The 14,889-nt window shown below is 41.0% G+C and overlaps 1 protein-coding gene across 1 annotated transcript in view; it reads left to right on the top strand.

The window, feature by feature from the left end:
* pdgfc (platelet derived growth factor c) overlaps positions 1-14,889 on the top strand; it is a 403,197-nt gene that overhangs the window by 34,982 nt on the left and 353,326 nt on the right. The window lies entirely within an intron of this gene.

Genomic DNA, 14,889 nt, shown 5'->3' on the forward strand with positions numbered 1-14,889 from the left:
AGTTATCATGCTGCTGGTGTCAAAACAGGACAGTAAGGAAGATTTTACAAATATAAAACAAACATAGAGTGGACACAACGCAACAGCCACGAGACAGGAATATTCCCTCCCAGTCGAGGAATACTTCAGCGGTCAAGGCCAATCGCCCTCCGATCTTTGGGTAAGCATCCTTCAAGGCGGCCTTTGAGATACACAACAACGCAGTATCGCCAAGCAGAAACTGAGTACAAAATCAAGTTCCGTATCCAAGAAGATGATCTCGACTGTGACCTTTGGTTCAAGTTGCGCTACACATAATAATGTTCTGAATATGTCAAATCTTCCCTACTGCCTTGTTTTGACCCCAACATATTGATAACTTATTATGATCTCTCTACCTTAATTAGTTTATATAGCTTTGAATTATTTGTTACTTTGGTTCGACCCTCAGCATGCAACTGTTTTACAGAGGAACCTCGATTAACTGAACGACATGGGCAGCAAGTTTTTGTTTGGATGATCAAATGCTGGATAACACAGTTTAGCTAAGAATCGGGACCTTGAAATCTTGTTCAGATAATCCAAAATTTGGGTAATCGAATGCCAGATAATCGAGGTTCCTCTGTACCTATTATGTTATTCCAATCATGAGGTTTGTCTCCAGCAACATCATATTTTAAATTTTTCACAACTATTTCTCTACCTCAATTAATTGGATTATCGGTCATCTCTTCACTTGTTATTCAGCTGTTGACACTTTACTCACACCGTCTGACGCTTTTAATCACCCGCTGACACTTGTTATTCAGCCTGTCGACAGTCCACCCACACCATTTGTATGATCTTTTGATCTCTCTGCCTATAAATTCTGTGCCTGTGTGCTTCCCTTTACTTCACCTGATGAAGGAGAATGCTGTGAAAGCTTGTGACTTCAAATAAACCTGTTGGACTATGACCTGCTGTTGTCTGAATTCTGACCTTGCCCACCCCAGTCCAACACCAACACCAACATCAATTAAAATATATTACTTTTAATGTAATTTCTGCAACGTCAAGGACTTTCCACATGTAAATGAGGGGTGATTTGGTGACGGAATACCAGCCTCTGTGGACGTGTTTCTACCGACCTGAACAGTTTTGTAATGTACTTATAGATAATTTATGAATAAAGTATATTTTTGCAAAAAAGAAGTGTAACTCAATACAGGTACAGGCCAATCAGCCTATCTTATCTCTGCTGCCATTTGGGCTCCACACAAAGTCGCCACCTATCATATTCAATCTCACTCTACCAGCATATCTTTTGTATTTCTTTCTCGTTCATGTGCTAATTAAATGTTACCTTAAATACATCAATACCATTTACATTGACTACTCCTTGAGATATCCAATTTTACTTTTTAACAATGAAGATTTTGTTACTTGAATTTCGTATTCGATTTATTAGTGATGTGCACAAATTTATGTTCAATTGTCTGATTTCGCTGAAAGTAGAAATTTCAACTGTATATTTGTATTTCAAGTCCATCCATCATCTTAAAGAGTTACATCAAGCTACCCCTCAGCCTTACCTTTCCTAGAGAAAAGTACCTCAATTTGTTGCATCTTTCCTTACAAGTTTAGCCTCTCAATTCAAGGAACATTGGGATAGGAGTAGACTCCGTAGCCTTACACCACACACGTATTTTTGCCGTGTATCTTATAACACCCGTGGTTAACAAAATCAGTATTAAAAGCAACCACTAATTTAGAATCGATTCCCATTTGTGCAAGTGTTCTAAACTGCAACATTTGTACTTGTAGAAATGTGTCCTCATTTAACTACTGAGAGGTCTGGTATCATCTTTGTGAATCCTTTCTGCACCTTTTCTAAACTGAAATATGCACATAACTCATATCTGACCTAACTTTGGCTTGATACAAGTTTAACATCACTTCTGTTTTTTTTCAAATCTTTCCCTCTGGAAATGTATCCACCAGCACATGCTTTGGTTTACTTAGAGCCTTCTTAGCCTGTATCGCTATTTGCTCTACATTCAAATCCTGGCTGTCTAAGCAGTATATGTCTTCCTTTCTCCCCAGTCAAAATACAGAACAACCTCAGTTATCTGAATATCAATTATCAGAATTTCGGATTATCCGAACAAGATCTCAAGGTCCCGTAAAAATGTTACACCGAAGAAGTGTTACCGACACTGGTGCGATGATTGCGTCTTTTGTTTACAATGACTAAAAGTGAATTTGGATTACTGAAATGCTGCCGCGATCATTCCTGGACATTGATGGGAGCCCAAGCACTGTCTCAAAATCTCTGTTTTTCTCTCTCTCACTCTCTGTTCCATTACACAAGCTTCACATCTGAGTTTTTGAAAATAACAGTTCTGTGCTCACAAGAACACTAAAAGTTAACTGTTATCTTTCTTTATCAGAGTTTTTCAGGAATAATTAAAAATGACAATTAAAAATGGGACACACACACACACTTTGCAGTAGTTCCTAAACGTTGCAATCAGCAGATGAGAAAACTGACAGCTTTTTCTGTGAAGTAGGAAGGTGGGTTTTACACAAATCTCCATCTGATTCACATCACCCCGACACGTGCCTCTGAGCAGTAAACAAGTGGAAAATAAAACACTAGAGGTGGGAATTCCCTTGAACAGTTTGCACTTTTCATGTTCTCTACAGCACCTTTGAAGTCTCTAGATTTGAAAGGAGGTGAGTTTTCAACCGTGCTTTCTTTAAAAGAACACAGCGGCTCGGACTAACTTGGAGGTCACAGCAGGCACTGGGGTCTTTCTAGGGATTGACACATCCCCACTGGCCCCCTTCCCCAGATAATCTCTCCAACATTCTCCTGTCCAGGACAGAGTGGGAACATGGGAACTTGTCAAAAAGTTGCAGTAAAAAGTTGTGTGTGTATGTGCTCAGAAACAAATCCTGAGGCAGACTGAGGAGAAAGGAAACTTCAGAAAACTGAGTCCCAGAGGAGAGGCATTGGATCAGCTATCCAAACAATCAGTTATCGGAACAAAATACCCCCTGCCTGTCTCGCTCGGATAATTGAGGTTGTTCTGCATACCACTTTACAATTAGTGTTGAAATTTATTCGTCAATTACATTACATTCTGCAAATTATTAATGTCTCCTGCTTTTTTTACACTGTTTATATTAACCAGGCATTACAATCTGATGTCTCTTGCAAATTTTGAAATTGCAATTGAGATTGGAAGTTAACTATGTGCATCTCTGGCAGGTGTGAATTTCCATGTCTCAACCTCAGTATATGGCCACAGTACTGCATTCATACTGCCTTTATATCATCGAACAGTGAGGAGGTTAGGAGGCTTTTCAAACAATGACCTGAATGACTGTTTAATGCAAATAATGCACAGTGGCTCAGTGGTTAGCCCTGCTGTATCACAGTACCAGGGACCTGGGTTGGATTTTAACTTCAGGTGACTGTCTCTCTCTGTGGAGATTACACATTCTCCCTGTGTCTTCATGGGTTCCCATCAGGTGCTCCGGTCTCCTCCCATAGTCTAAAGATATGCAAGTTAGGTGGATTTGGTGTGCTAAGTTACCCTTAGTGTTCAAGGGTGTCTCAGTTACATGCATTAGCCATGAGAAATACAAGGTTACAGGGATGGGGATGGGTCTGTGTGGACCTAAGAAAGCGAGTTGAAAGCTATTAGCTGCATGTGTGTCCTATGTGCAAGGTGACCTGGCAGAAGCATGCAAATTGATGTTATCCCTCAGCTACAAAGTAGAGTAGAAGAGCTGAATTGGTGTGGAGTTCAAAAGCAGACATGGTATGTGGTGAGACTGGTGGTTTGACAATGCTGTCATGATAAAGGGTAGAGGAGAATGGTGGCTAAGGAGCATGCAAGGACATTGTGGGAAAGACAGAGTTGAATGAATGCCATGACAAACAATTGGTTGGCTGAAAATGCCATGTATCTGCTCTGACTTACATGTGAGGAATTTGCACCATGTTGTGCCTCAGGGAAGGAATTGAAAATTGGAAATACCTTATAAATAAAGTAATTTGGAGAAATAATAAGATGCAAACTCAAGGAAATAAGGTATTACCACACAACAGAGGGATTCTCATTAACTATTTAAAGCTAAAGGGGAAAATTGTAGAACTCTTTCTTGATTTCAGAATTTTAAAATTCTCTCCATGCTTTGTGGTAGTAGAGTCAGATACATTAGGGATGTTTAAGTGACTCTTGGATAGGCACATGGATGATAGCAAAATGAAGGGTGGGTAGGTAAGGTTTATTTTAAATTAGAATAAAAGGTTGGGACACACGGAGGGTTGATGGACCTGCACTGTGCTGTACTGTTCTATGTTCTATGTTCTATGTTGACTCTCATTCAGGTTCTAAAGAGTCAATGTAACCATAGTGTATGGGCACACTGCATTCACAGGATAGCTAGTGAGTTAAACATGCTTTTTCTGACAGTTTTGTCTCCTAATGATGTCTGAATTAGTTTGAAAGACACATATTGGGTCTCTTGTTTTAATGCAGTGTTTTGTTTAAAAGTCCCGTTGCTGTGAAAAGACTGCCAACATCATCAAAGACCCCTCCCACCCTGGTCATGCTCTCTTCCAACCTTTTTTTTATCAGGCAGAACATACAGATGCTTGAACACTCATGCCAACAGGCTCAAGAACGCCTTCTACTTTGTTGTTATTAGACAGCTCAATGGACCTCTCCAACTTCAAATAACGGTGATCTTGCTGTTGTGCACCTCCTGTGCAACCGTAACCTTGTGTGCCTCACTCTGTCTAAGGACCCAGTGATCTGTTTGTCCTTGTTTGCTGTTATCTGCCTGTACTGCTCATAAAACATTATCACCTTTGCTCACTCTACAGCAAGAAATTTCAAAATCTGCTCTATAAGCTCTTGTGCTGCAATATTTTATGTACATCTTGGGATGGCATGGTGGCTCAGTGGTTATCACCGCTGCCTCATGGTGTCAGGAACCTAGGTTTGATTCCAGCCTTGGGCAATCTGTCTGCAAGCAGGGTGGATAGCCAAGGTAGGTATCAGATAATGGGATATGGTGGGGATTGGGTCTGGGTGGGATGTTCTTTGAAGGGCAGTGTGGACTCAGTGGGCTCAATGGTGTCCTTCTGCACTGCAGAGATTCTAAAATTTTATTAAGTCTTTTTTGGAAATCCAAAAAAATACACCTACTGATTCCCTTATGCCCACTAACTTTAGAACTCCAATAGATTTGTCAAATCTATCTTGATTCTGCCCAATTGTATTCTCATTTTCTATATGTCCTGCTAATATATTGTCAGTCATGGATTCTAGCAAATTAGAGTAACCGGCCTATAGTTTCCTGCTTTCTATCTCTCTCTTAATTGAGTCATTCATAATGTGACGTTATGCTGTTCAACTTCTTCATGCACTTCAGTACTGAGCTACTGAACCTGTAAAGTTACAGGCCTGAGTTCACTGTCTGCTATTGTCACAGTATAAAAGGTAGGATTACACTGTGGTTAATTTGTTCAGATACAGAATATTATTATCAGCACCTCTCTTAATTTAGGCAGACGCTAATTTGATTAACACCTTGTTCAGGGAATCTAAATAATAATTTGTATTACTTCTGCATGGAAGTTACAGAAGGTGCACCCCACATGAAGTGAAATTAAAATAATATTTTCCTCCTTCATGAGTTTATGGATTTTCTGCTTGATGCTAAGAAATGTAGACAGTTCTGCTTTTTGAAGAAGTGAAGGGGGCAACATTTCTAATTGTCGCCTGTCCAGAGTTGGTCAAAATTAGAAGTCACAACACAGCAGATTATAGTCCAAAAGGTTTACTTGAAATCACAAGCTTTGGAGGGCTGCTCCTTCATCAGGTGAAGTCCAGAGTTGAGTTGAGAACTTTCTTGTTTGTATGGGAGTAGTCTTCATGAATGTAAACTGGGAAGCACTAAAAATCAATGAAAAATAAAATCAGGCGTCACTTCACCATTACATGTTCATTGCTACTGTCCAACACGTTTTACAGTCCCCTGTGTTTCATTAGTTTTCTGCCAGTGTCATTTGCAGTTTTTAAAATGAAGCCATCACTTACCAGTAAGTGGAGTAACAGATGCAAGCTGCTCATGATGCTGCATCTAAATTTTCAGCAATTAAGTAAAGAGCTGGAGAAGAATCAAGGGATTCAGTCTCTCAAGGTTGAAAAGCTGTTAAGGTGAATGATAAGGTGGAGGTGGTGGTATACTGGTAATGTCTAGGTATTTAGTCAGAGGCCCAGTATAATGCTATGTGAAAATAGGTGCAAGTTACACAATGACAGCTAACAAATCTGGAAGCCAGTGTCAGTAATTGTGGCTGTGGCTTTTGTAATCCAACTGTTGGATGGCATGGTGGCACAGTGGTTAGCACTGCTGCCTCAGAGCGTCAGAGACCCGGGTTGAATTCCCGCCTCAGGCGACTAACTGTGTGGAGTTTGCACGTTCTCCCCGTGTCTGCGTGGGTTTCCTCCGGGTACTCTGGTTTCCTCCCACAGTCCAAAGATGTGCAGGTCAGGTGAATTGGCCATGCTAAAATTGCCTGTAATGTTAGGTAAGGGGTAGATGTAGGGGTATGGGTGGGTTGCACTTCGGCGGGGCGGTGTGGACTTGTTGGGCCGAAGGGCCTGTTTCCACACTGTAAGTAATCTAATCTAATCTAATCTATGTTGGATCCACAATTGGCTGAGGGACAGAGAATGATGGTTGAGTGGTTTTTCTGACTGAAAGTCAATGTTCAGTGAGATGTACAGGTGTCAATGTTTGTACACTTGTTGTGTGGTTTATATAAGTGATTTAGATTTGAATGTAGAAATGTTGATCAGTAAGTTTGCAGGTGATACAAAAATTGTTGGGGTGGTAAATAATGAGCCTGAGATACAAGAGGATATGGACAAGCTGGTCCGATGGATTGACCAATGGTAAATGGAATTCAATCCAGTTAAATGTGAGGTCATAGCACTTGAGCTGGACAAACGAGGCAAAGGAATACATGATTAATGGTGGGACCATGGGAAGCACAGAGGATCCGGGGACTTTGGTATGCATTTATACTGGTTCCTTATGGTATCAGATCTGGTGGATAAAATTGTTAAGAAGGCATACAGTATTCTTGCCTATATTAGCCAAGGCGTAGAACGTAAGAGCAGGGATATTATGCTGGAACTGTCTAAAACATTGGTTCGGCCACAACTGGAGTATTGTGTGCCGGTCTGGAATCCACATGAAAGGAGAGATGTGGAGACTGTGCAAAGGAGATTTACCAGGATGTTGCCTGGGCTGGAGAGTTTCTATCATGAAAAGAGTTTGGACAGACTGAAATTGTTTCCCATAGAACAGAGAATTTTGTAACAGAACGTAATTGAGATTTATAAAATTAGGAGGGGCATAGATAAGATAGAAAGGAAGAAACTTTTCTTATTGATGGGAAGGGGTTTCAATGACCAGGGGCATAGATTGAAGGAAAGGGGCAGCAGATTTGAGATGTGAGGGAAACCTTTTCACACAGTGTGTGCTTGGAATCTGGAACTCATTGCCTGTTAGGGTGGTAACATTTAAGAAAAATTTAAATGTGCACTTGCAGTGCCATGACATAAGAGTTTACGGGCCAATAGATGAAGAGTGGGATTAGAATATTTTAGGTGGTTGTTTTTGATCAGCATGGACGTGGTAGGCTGAAGGGACTTTTTCTGTGCTGTAGATCTCTAAGACGTTACTAAAAACTCCTCTGTTCACTACCTCCTTTATGGAAGAAAATCTGCAATCCTTGCCTGGTATTACCGACATGTGACTTCAGAACTACTACAATGTGGTTGATTCTGAAGTGCCCTTTTGACATTGTCAACGAGTCTACTCAGTTCAAAGGCAATTATAGATGGGCAACAAATTCTAGGCTTGCCATAACTCCAGGGAATTATGGGAAAAAAAAGCATGCTGTGTTTGGAACAGTGTAGCAAATTTTTATTTTGCGGCTTGCTTGATAATCTGATGGGGTGCAGTGCTTGCTCATGAGGAAATCCAATTCATTTCACTTTTTTGAGGGGATCATTAGTGAGGTCACCATTTATTGTGCACGTTTAATTTCCACGAAGAAGGTGTTGGTGACCATCCCCTTGACTCGATACAGTGCATGTGATGTAGATATATGATGTTAAGAAAGAAAATCCTAGAATCTGGTGCAAATAAAGTGATGGAATGGCAAAATATTTCCAAGTCAGATAGTGTGGACTCAGAATGAAATTTGCAGCACATCTTCTGCTCTTGATCTCCAAAGTGGTGGAAGTCATGGATTTGGAATATGCTACAGAAGGACCCTTAATGACCTGGTACAATGCATCCTGTGGGTGGTACATATCATTGTCACTGTGCATCGGTGTTGACAGAAGTGAATATTTAAGGCTGTGGATGGGGTGTCAACCAAATAGGCTGCATTGTCTGAGTTGGAACTTCTTGAGTGCTGCTGCCTTGAGTGTTATCGTGTCTCTACTTATCCAGAGTAAGTACTTATCCAAGTAAGTACAGTAGAGAATATTCTCTCATGCTCTAGATTTTCCCTCGTAGATGGTGAAAAGGCTTTGGGATGTCGAGAAGTGGGCATAGCTGAAGAATGCCCAACCTCTGGTCTGCTATTATAGATATAATTTTCTGTGGCTGATCTCGTTAAGATTCTTGTCAGTCATGAACTCCAGATTAGTTATGGTAATTCAGTTATTGTCTTATTGAATATAGCCATACTTTCTGTGGCGTGAATGTTACTTGCTATTTATCAGTCCAAGCCTGAATGTATGAGCCTGCAGTGTCTAAGATGTTGAAAGTGGAAACTGAAGATTGCACATTGAATATTCCAAATTAACATTCTGATGGTGGGAGTAGTCAATTAACTAATGATTATTAAGCCCCCAGCACCACCTTGACAATCCTTAAAATTACCATTTAGATTGCATATAACTGTACTCTAGACCTTTGATGGAACCTTTCATGGTAGGATGACTGAGCTCTCTTTATTACCTGCTGAATATGTTGTTGAGCGTATATTTAGTCCTATGTTGCCGTTTCACTATGCTTGTCACTTTATTTTGAGGTGTATTTGGAGCTTTGCCTGCGAAGGTTTCCTACACCGGTGAAAAGCTTATTAATCCATTGGCTGGACATTTATGGTAGACTGAGGAATACATCGGATCATGAGGTTACAGATTATGTTGAAATACAATTCTGTTACTGTCAGTAGTTAACAGTGCTATATGTACCATAAATGTTGATATAAAGAAAAATTAGTCCAAGAGAGGGTGGACTTATACACCAAAAATAAAAGTGAGCTCTCAGTGTTGGTGGTCACAATTTTGAAAAGTCTTTGGTGTCCAATTTTGGAATGTCAACCTGAATTACCAGCTTGATTTGTTATGCCCCATTAGAAGGTGCAAGTAAATAAAACATGCATTTGAGCAGTGAAAAAGTGAGGCTTACTACAACGGTTAGTGTAACAGTTCATAGTTGAAAATAGGTATTGAAGTACACATTGAGCGTATGCAAAATTGTCATCTTTGGATCTGGATAAATGATTTATTTTATACAATGGGTGATTTGTAAGCCATGATATACAGCAAACTGTACTCTGTCTATCCTACTTTGCACAGTGGTATTTCTGCAATACAATGGAGAGTTCTATCACCATGAAGATTAATGTTAGTCACTTCAAGAACTGTACAGTGTTCACTCAAACTGATAACATTAAGGCTGTATGCTTTTGTTTGAGGTGGATTATGAAATTATATTGCCGTGTCAAATTTTCTCATAATAACATTTTTGCTGCACTTACCAACATGATTCAAGAGGCCGTTTGCCATCGCTTTTGCAAGAGCAATTTAGGATATGCAATATGTGCTAGCCCTGCCAGCAATGCTCATACCTTTGAGTGAATAAAATGAAAAATAGATTGGTGAGGAAGCTATAAAGTAGGTTCTTTCCCTCCTGTTGATTCTCTTACAAGTGCCACAGCATTAGATTAGATTACCTACAGTGTGGAAACAGGCCCTTCAACCCAACAAGTCCACACTGAACCTCCAAAGAGCAACCCACCCAGACCCATTCCCCTAACACTACGGGCAATTTAGCATGGCCAATTTGCCTAACCTGCACATTTTTGGACTGTGGGAGGAAACTGGAGCACCCAAAGGAAACCCACGCAGACACGGGGAGAATGTGCAAACTCCACACAGACAGTTGCCTGAGGCGGGAATTGAACCTGGGTCTCTGGCGCTGTGAGGTAGCAGTGCTAACCCACTGAGCCACTGTGCCATCTGGCAGGTGTACCTTTCATGATTTGGCCTGCTCAATAAGTAGTGATGCTGTAAGCCATTCATGGCAATGGAAACTGATGTCTTCATTGGAGTTTGTATTCCTAGTGGTATTCAACTTGTAGGAATATTGAGTTAATAGCTGGGAAGGGTGGTAGATGATAATCAGCAGGAGGTTTCCTTGTCCAATATGTCCTGGATATTTTATTAGGCCCAGAGTAATTAATCCTGGGGGCACTGTATCCTAATTGTGTACCAGTGTGCTACCATCACTCCAGGTGGGACACAACCCCCCCTCAGATAGTGGTCCCAGTATGCATCCCTGCAGAACACCACCAGAGATGGACCTCCAGCCTGAAAAACATCCTTCCACCATGATGGCAAGCCAATTCTGAATCTACCTGGCCAAGTCACCACAGATCTCATGCATCTTAATCCATTGGATGTGCCTGCCATAAAGGACCTTTTCATATGCCTTACTAAATCCATGTAAACAACATTCACTGCTCTACCATCATCAATCACCTTACTCACCTCCTTGAAAAATTTAATCAAGTTAGTAAGACATGATCTGCCCTCCAGGATGCCATGCTGACTGTTCCTAATTAGGCCATGCTTTTCCAGCATGCTAAGAATTCATAAGAATTCTCTCCAATAGTTTCCCAAACGCCAATGTGAGACTCACCAATCTATAGTTTCATGGATGATTACTATTCACTTCTTGAACGGTGGAACCTATTAGCTCCTTGCTAATCCTCTGGGACCTCACCAGTGGCTAGTGAGGATACAAAAATCTTTGTCAAGGCCCCAGAAATCCCCGTCTTGCCTTTCTCAATAACTTGGGGTAGACACCATCGGGCCTTAATGCTTTTCAAGAGATCCAACACCACTTCTTAACTTCATCTCAAAATACCCTGGAATATTAGCATGCTCCACACAAATCTCACGATCCTCCATACACTTCTCGAATACCAATGGGGAGTACTCACTAAGAATCTTGCCCACATCCTTAGCCACCAAGCACAAGTTCTCTCCTTTTGTCCTTGCATGGTCCTGCTTTTTCTCTAGTTATCCTCTTGTTTTTAATGTGTATCCAGCATGTCTTTAAACTTACTTGCCAAGGTAATTTCATGGCCCCTTCTTGCTCTTTTAATTCCCTGTTTGAGTGCTTTCCTGCTTTCCTTATATTCCTCTCAGGTGCAATTTTAGCTTCCTAAATCTTACATGTGCATCTTATTTCCTTTTGGGTAAATTCCCAACGTCCCTTCTTATCTAAGGGTCCCTTACCTTGCTATCCTTGTCCTTCCTCCTTAATGGAGCATGCCGGTCTTGAACTCCTCCCAGGAGGTCTTTAAACAATTCCCACATGTCAAATGTGGACTTGCCTGATAACAGCTCCACCCAATTAACTCTCCCAAGCTCCTGCTTAATACTGTCACAATTTGCCATCCCCCAATTTAGTACCTTTCCGCAAGGCTTTGACTAATCCTTATTCATAGCTATCTTAATGCTTAGAGTTGTGATCACTGTTTCCAAGATGCTCTCCCATTGAAAAGTCAGTACCATCTCTAGGTTCATTAGCCAATATCGGGTCCAGTATGGCCTCTCCTCTAGTTGGACTATCCACATTCTGTTTCAAGAAACCCTCTTGGATTCACTTAACAAATTCCACCTCATCTAAGTGTCTTGCTCTAAGAGAGTCCCAGTCTATATTGGAGAAGTTAATGCCACTCACTGTGATAACTTGTTTTATTGTACCTTTCCATAATTTGCCTATATATTTGTTCCTCAATGTGTCAGTAACTGCTGGACGGGCCGACAGTATACTCCCATCAGAGTGATTGCACCCATCTTATTTTTGAGCTCTAACCATGTTGCCTCAGTGAATGAGCTCTCCAGCAGGTCCTCTGAGTGCAAATGTGACATTCTCCCAAATTAGTAATGCAACTCCTTCACCTTCCTCTCTATCTCATCTAAAACAACTAAACCCTGAAACGTTGAGCAATGAGTCCTGTCCTTCTCTCAACCAAGTCTCTGTAACGGCTGCAACATCATAGTCCCATGTACTCATTCAGGCGTTGTGATCATCTGCCTTACATATAACACTACTCACATTGAAATAAACATACTTCATCCCATTAGTACCATTGTGTTCATTTCCCTGTCTCTGCCTGTCCTTTCTTTCTGCTCTACTTGGTCTTAACTTCCACCTTCCCCTCAATTTCGAGCTATGCCCCCTCATCCAGCCATTATTATCTGAGGATAAAGGCTCTCACTGTCCATTCTATCTAACCCTCTGATTATATTATATGTCTCAGTTAAGTCTCCCCTCAACCTTCTTCTCTCGAATGAAAACGGCTTCAAGTCCCTCAGCCCTTCCTCGTAAGACCTTCCCTCTATACCAGACAACATTCTAGTAAATCTCCTCTGAACCCTTTCCAAAGCTTCCACATCCTTCCTATAATGCGGTGACCAGAACTATACATAATACTCCAAGTGCTGCCACACCAGAGTTTTGTACAGCTGCAGCATGAGCTCATAGTTCCGAAACCAATCCCTCGACAATAAAAGCTAACACACCATATGCTTTCTTAACAACCCTATCAAACTGGGTGGCAACTTTCAGGGATCCATGTACATGGGCGCCGAGATCTCTCTGCTCATCCGCACTACCAAGAATCTTACCACTAGTGCAGTACTCTGCATTCCTGTTACTCCTTCAAAGTGAATCATGTCACACTTTTCCACATTAAACTCCATTTACCACCTCTCAGCCCAGCTCTGCAGCTTAGTCATGTTTCTTTGTAAACTGAAACATCCTTCATCACTATCAACAACTCTACTGACATTAATGTCATCTGCAAATTTACTAACCCATCCTTCTATGCCCTCATCCATGTCATTTATAAAAATGACAAACAGCAGTGGCCCCAAAACAGATCCTTGCAGTACCAAACTCCAGGATGAATATTTCCAATCAACCACCATCCTCTGTCTTCTTTCTGATCCAACTGCTAAATCACTCTCAATTCTATACCTCTGTATTTTGTGCAATAGCCATGGGGAACCTTATCAAATGCCTTACTGAAATCCATATACACCACATCAACCGCTTTACCCTCATCTACCTGTTTGGTCACCTTCTCAAAGAACTCAAAGTTTGTGAGGCACGACGTACCCTTCACAAAACAGTTTTGACTATCCCTAATCCACTTATTCCTTTCTAGATGATTATACATCCTATCTCTTATAATTCTTTCCAACACTTTACCCACAGCCAAACTAATTACCAGGGTTGTCTCCACTCCCCTGCTTGAACAAGGGAACAACATTTGCTATCCTTCAAACTTCTGGCACTATTCCTATAGACAATGACGACATAAAGAGTAAAGCCAAAGGTTCCGCAATCTTCTCCCTGGCTTCCCAGAAAACCCTAGGATAAATCACATCTGGCCCAGGGGACTTATCTGTTTTTACACTTTCCAGAATTGCTAACACCCCCTCCTTGAAAACCTCAATTCCATCTAGTCTAGTAGCCTGTTTCTCAGTATTCTTCTCGATGAGATTTTCTTTTTCTAGCGTGAATATTAAGAAAAGTATTCATTTTAGTGCTTCCCCTAACTCCTGACACTGCGCACAACCTCCCACTCCAATCCTTGATTGGCCCTAATCTTACTGTAGTCATTCTTTTAATCCTGATATACGTATAAAAAGCCTTAGGGTTTTCCTTGATCCTATCCGTCAATGACTTCTCATGTCCTCGCCTGGCTCTTCTTAGCTCTCTCTTTAGGTCTTTCCTGGCTAACTTGTAAGTGTCCTAACTGAGTCATCACATCTCATCCTTACATAAGCTGTCGTCTTCCTCTTGACAAGAGATTCAACTTCCTTAGTAAACCACAGCTCCCGTGCTTGAAAACCTCCTCTCTGCCTGATAGGTACATACTTACCAAGGATCTACAGTAGCTGTTCCTTGGATAAGCTCAACATTTCAGTTGTGCCCATCCCCTGCAATTTCTTTCCCCATCCTATGCATCCTTAAATTCTGCCTAATCTCATCATAATTGCCTTTCCCCCAGCAATAACTGTTGCCCTGTGATATATACCTAACCCTTTCTATCACTAAAGTAAACATAACCGAACTGTGATCACTATCACCAAAGTGCTCACCTACCTTCAAGTCTAACACCTGGCCGGATTCATTACCCAGTACCAAACCTAATGTGGCCTCGACTCTTGTTGGCCTTTCGACATAGTGTGTGAGGAAACCCTCCTGCAAACATTGGACAAAAACTGACGCATCTAAAGTACTTGAACTATCGTATTCCCAGTCAATATTTGGAACATAATAGACCACATAACAACAACTTCAAATCCGCTATCATGCAAACTCATCTAGTAGCTACCATGGACAGAACTCAGGACCTATGCAAACATTAGAAAAATGTTCTATTAAATAAAGTGAGTTTATTACAGACCACATTGTACTGCGAAAAACACTAATTCATAAAACATGGTTATTACCTTCAAACTCCTTCACCTCAATATATCTTTAGAGAGCAAATATTTAATTGTAGTGCAA

Source organism: Chiloscyllium punctatum, chromosome 14, assembly GCF_047496795.1.
Source record: "Chiloscyllium punctatum isolate Juve2018m chromosome 14, sChiPun1.3, whole genome shotgun sequence".
Taxonomy (NCBI): Eukaryota; Metazoa; Chordata; class Chondrichthyes; order Orectolobiformes; family Hemiscylliidae; genus Chiloscyllium; species Chiloscyllium punctatum.